A 6,000-nucleotide genomic window follows, 5' to 3' on the forward strand; every position below is an offset into this window, starting at 1 on the left:
TCTTTAGATAATTGAGCTTTTGAGGAGCTTTGACCAGTGTAAGTTGTTGATTTTCGAAGCTCCTTTGATTTACCAGCATCCTTGGATTTTGAATCCTAGCTTCTATTCCCCCCTTAGTCTTGTTGACAGGCATGAGTAGGAGAGTTGGCAATTCTGGTCTCACAGTCTCAGGAAGTACAGGAAATAGAATGTTTAGTTTTCCCATGATGGATCCTGAAGCTACAGAATTTTGCATTTGTAAATGCTTGTGGGAGTCCACCAAGATCTGTATATCTGCATGTTGACTCTGCACCAGAGTAGCGAGAGCTTGCACTTGAGCTGTGAGTGAATCATTGGAAGACTGCAAGTTGAAACTTGTCACTGGAGAGCTTGCAGTTGGAGATTTGATGAAGTGGCAGATTGTGGTCGAGAACTTGAAGGTACTGAGATGCCAAAGGTTGCTTGCGCAACTTCCTTTATTCCTTCCATGAGTAGTGCAGAGGGCTCATACCTACTTTGATGAAGTTGGTTCAATTTGATATTTGTATCATTGGAATTGACAATATGCACCTCATGCAAAGCTATAAAAGACTGTCTGAGATTTTTGACATCTTTTTCTATAGAAGTTAGATCAAATTTTTCCATTTGGTCAGTAAAATGTTGGAATCTTGAAGTGATCTTGACTTGAGAAAGAATAATCTCATCCATCTTATCTCTCACCAGCTTCCTCATCTTGTCTTCATGACCAATCAATTTTATTTCTAGTGCTTTACCAAATAGGTGAAAAGCTTTGAGTTGAGCCATGTGAACCTCATTGACTACATCATAGATTTTCTCAGGAGTTAAGGCTTTTGCATTGCTTCCTAGTATGGTCAAATAATCTTCCCTGAATTTTACCAAAATAACTTCCATCTCAAGGTTGTAGTCTTTGTTCAGCCAAGCCTCACATTTGCCATCTTGTTCAGCTTCATTAACAATTTTAGCTTGTTGTTATTGGACCCCTGTCTGATATGTGAGCATTATAGCCTGATAATCCCAGTTGGACATATCTAAAGTTAGTAGCTGTTGAGAGATTTGAGCAAGTCCAGACAGCTGATCAACTAGAAGATCATCTACAGTTGTTGGTTGAGCTTCAGTTGCCTGTAACCGTTGGGAGATGAGGTGTGTTTATTGTTGTTGAGAAGTAGAGGGTTAATCTGTTGGGTTGGAACCATCTGTGACTGAAGTCACAGTTTGACTTACATATTGCTCTTTGATTTTGACAGTTTGTTGTTCCTCACTTGTGGTGGGAACCTCCATTTGAATTGGAGGGGATTTATCTAGGTTACTGTCATGTACTCTAGCCTCAAACCCTTGTTCATTTTGCAGTGAGCTTGCACTTGAATGTGCTAAACTTGCCTCCCCTATAACAGGATCATTGGCAATCGAACTCCTAGCTTCAACTGAGAGAGCAATCTCAGCTAGGGTTGTGAGGGAAGTTGTTCTCACAAGAGGAACCTCCAATTGAATTGGAGAGGATTTAGATAACTCCCCCTTAGGAGTACTACCATATAACCTAACAACATGTGAAGGTTGATTTGCACATGAAGGTGCATTTATGTCCATCATAGGGTCTTTAGTGAAAAATGATGAAACCCTTGTGCTTGTGTTGGTGTCATCAAGGTCTACCCCAGCATGTAGCCTCTCACCAACTAATTGTGGTTCCTGGGTGGTGATCACAGTTTCTAGAACCATGTCACTTGAAGTTGGCAACTCTTGAGAACCAGAATCAAGAGTTTCACTGTAGGAATAAGAAATTTGAGATATAAGATTTTGAATGTCAGTATTGAGTGTTGGTAGCTCCCCCTGAACAAATGAGGGAGATTCAAGAGATGTGCTCTCCTTGTGTGTGACATCCTTATTCCTCCTTTCATGCACTTGAATTGGTTCAAGTGCTTGTGCAGACTCATTACAGGGTGCACTAGGGAGAGTACTCTTTTCAACAGAGACACCATGTTGAGAGGATGCTCCCAGAGTCTATTTTTGTCCCTGTTTTACAACTACATCCCTTTGAGAGGATGTAGAGGTGACTTGAGTGATCAGCTCAGACTGTTTAGCCTTCTTTGTCCTTTTGACCAAGGGTGGCTCAGTTTCTGTTTGCTCCTCACCACTCTCATTTATGATTGTCAGGTTTGCCTGCTTTCTCTTTTTTTTACTCACTTCAACCTTTTGAGAGGATGAAGTGGTTGGTTTCCTAGCTTCTAGTGGTACAGAATGAATGGTCTCAGCTTGGGAAGGTCCATATTGGTTGTCATGTGTTTGTACCTCCACAGAGACATGAGCCATAGTTGCACTAGGATTAAAATTAGTCCTCATGTCAGGCATAGAGTAAGGGTAAGTCCTAAATCTCTCTAACATAAATGGAGCGATTTTAAGACTCACACTTAACTTGTTATTTGTAGTAAGTGAACCAAATAAAATTTTGGACATTTGCTTACAGTTGTCTATTGTGGTCCTATCTATACCATCAAGTAAATGAATGTCTGCAACTTTATGGATTAAAGTAGACATTATAAACGTAGGAAAAAAAATTTCCTTACCTCTAGAAGATAAAGGCATAATTAGCCTTGTGTTGAGCTCCTGTAGAATTAGCATCCCACATTGATGTGTCTGTTGTGAGCCATGGAGAATATCGGATTTTTAACTATACTAGAAATGTTATCATACCCTGTCTTCCTACATGTGAAAGCTCTCACAATAGAGTCAAACAGGAATGACCATTCCTTCCTCAGATTCTTCTTGTTGAGACTGGCCAGGTTGATCCTTTCACTATAGTTAATGAAGTCCATGAATTCAACTAATTCATCTTGAGTTGGAACCTCCATCAGATTTTCAGTAGGAATCCCCAAAGCCAGGTTGACATCCATTTCAGAAAATTCCACTTGCTGACCCTTAATAGAGTAATTAACCACCATGGAAGCAGTTTGGTCCTCATGCACTACTGTTCTTATCACTGCTGTATTCCAGAAATCCCCTAGAACATCCAAGTACAAGACTGGATTAGCTGTTAAAGCACCTACAAAATAAGTTTCAGAGAGAAACTTAACAAAACTCTTGAAAGTACTCAGGAGCCTGGTTTGCATCAGTAAAGCCCGGGTAATTGGTGCCCTCCTTTGGAATGAAAGGTGTAAGTGTGTTTGAGGCCATTTGAATAGTCTGAATTTGAGTGGGTAAGAAAAAGTAGAGAGAAAAAGTTTGAAATGAGAGAGAACGGTTAAGACTTTGGAGTTAAAGCTTTTGCATTGCTTCCTGGTATGGTCAAATAATCTTCCATGAATTTTACCAAAACAACTTCCATCTCAAGGCTGTAGTCTTTTTTCAGCCAAACATCACAGTTGTCATCTTGTTCAGCTTCATTAATAATTTTAGCTGGTTGTTATTGGACCCCTGTCTGATATGTGAGCATTATAGCCTGATAATCCCGGTTGGACATATCTAAAATTAGTAGCTGTTGAGAGATTTGAGCAAGTCCAGACAGCTAATCAACTAGAAGATCATCTACAGTTGTTGGTTGAGCTTCAGCTGCCTGTAACCATTGGGTGATGAGGTGTGGTTGTTGTTGTTGAGAAGTAGAGGGTTGATCAGTTGGGTTGGAACCATCTGTGACTGAAATCACAGTTTGACTCACATATTGCTCTGTGATTTTGACAGTTTGTTGTTCCTCACTTGTGGTGGGAACCTCCATTTGAATTGGAGGGGAGTTATCCGGGTTACTGTCATGTACTCTAGCCTCAAACCCTTGTTTATTTTACAGTGAGCTTGCACTTGAATGTGCTAAACATGCCTCCCCTATAACAGGATCATTGTCAATTGAACTCCTAGCTTCAACTGAGAGAGCAATCTCAGCTAGGGTTGTGAGGGAAGTTGTTCTCACAAGAGGAACCTCCAATTGAATTGGAGAGTATTTAGATAGCTCCCCCTCAGAAGTACTACCATCAAACATAACAATATGTGAAGGTTGATGTTAGGAATGTATGTGCATTAGTTTGATGATATGTTTAACAAAATACTTAAGTAGAAATTTAGTGTCTGTAGCCTCAACGGATAAGACCACTTTGGTTATCCGTTGATGGTGTAGCTTTACTTAGAAATAAGTCTAGTGTTGTAGCATATTTCAGTCTCTGTATTTAAAATGTAATTCTTAGAAGTTGAGAGAAACTATGAGTCATGTTGACTACTAGATGATATGCAGATAGGAAGGCCAATTGTAAATACTTCATGCCTTGTAATTTTGTATAAGTGAAGTGGTATCAACGGATGACTTAAAGACCTTCAACGGATGAGAAGCTAAGCTTCAACGGATGTCTCTAAAGCTTCAACGGATAAAGTCATCAACGGATAACATCCTTCAACGGATGAGTGCATCAACGGATGAGTGCATCAACGGATGAAAGCTTCAACGGATGTTCTGATGATTAGCCGTTGATAAGTGGTAGTTGTACCTACGAACAGAGGCACATGGGTTGATAGAGACAACTGAGATGTGGTAGCCGAATTTCAGGAACAACAGAAAAAGCAGCCGTTCTTCTTCTGTACAAAGATGCAATAGTCAACAAAGTACTGGAGTGAACAGGAAAAGGAGCAAGTGAAGAACTTATTTTATTACTGTATTTTTATATTGTTTTTCACTTGTACACTTGGTAATATATAAACCAAGTAGAAGCTAGTAATTAGAAAAGAATTTTCCAGAGCTGTTTAGAAAAATATTGAGAGAAAATTCATCTAGTTTGTACTAGGATGCAGCTGTGATCAACGTTGTTTAATCACAGATTTTCTAAAATACCATCTCTGGTGGAACAATAAATCCACCAGAAAAGTTTTTAAGGTCTGTTGTGTTCTTTACATTTGTGCTTGAATATATATCTGTCTGTATTAGCTTAAAGCAATTCACACACTTGTTCTTCTTGAACACACAACTTTATAAACTGCTCAAAACTTGAAAAAGTTTTGAGATTTACATTCAACCCCCCTTCTGTAAATCTCATTGTTAGTCCACTAGGAATAACAATTGGTATCAGAGCAGGCTCTTGACATACAAAGAGTTTAAAGATCTTGGAATCTAACAAAGATGAGTAAGAAGGATATTGGAGTAAAGATCCCAGTTCTTGACAAAGACAATTATCACCATTGGAAGGTGAAAATGCACCTTCATCTACTCTCCCAAGATGAAGGTTATGTAAACTGCATTGAGAATGGTCCTCACATTCCCCACAAAGTAGCCACAGTTGCTACAGCCACAGTTGCTGTTGGTCAATCCATTCCAAAACCTAGAGCAGAATGGACAATGGAAGACACAGAAGAAGTCCACAAGGATAAGAAGGCTATGAACATTTTGTTTAATGGTCTTAACATGGATATGTTTGATAATGTGATAAATTGCACAACTGCCAAAGAGGTTTGGGACACAGTTCAACTACTGTGTGAAGGTACAGAACAAGTGAAAGAAAACAAAATGCAGCTTCTCATTCAACAGTATGAATACTTTCATTTTGAAGAAAATGAATCTTTAAATGAAACATTCAATAGGTTCCAAAAGCTGTTGAATGGACTGAAGCTGTATGGAAGAGTGTACCAGGTGAAGGATTCAAATCTTAAATTTTTAAGATCCTTGCCAAAGGAATGGAAACCCATGACTGTCTCCTTAAGAAACTCTCAAGATTATAAGGACTTCACTCTTGAAAGATTGTATGGAATCTTGAAGACTTATGAACTAGAGCTGGAACAGGATGAGGTATTGGAGAAGGGGAGAAAGAAAGGAAGTTCAGTTGCATTGGTAGCTGAAAATGAGAGGAAATGCAGACAAGAAACTGCGAGATCTACATCAAACTCCAAAGATGGTATAAGAAGTCAGGAATCAAGCAAGGGGAAAGAGCAAGTTGCTGAAAATGAAGACAACTCCAGCCAAGATGACTCAGATGGAATTGATGAGCATCTTGCATTTCTGTCCAGAAGATTTGCAAAGATGAAATTCAAGAAAAACAC

This window comes from Apium graveolens, chromosome 6, assembly GCF_009905375.1.
Source record: "Apium graveolens cultivar Ventura chromosome 6, ASM990537v1, whole genome shotgun sequence".
NCBI lineage: Eukaryota > Viridiplantae > Streptophyta > Magnoliopsida > Apiales > Apiaceae > Apium > Apium graveolens.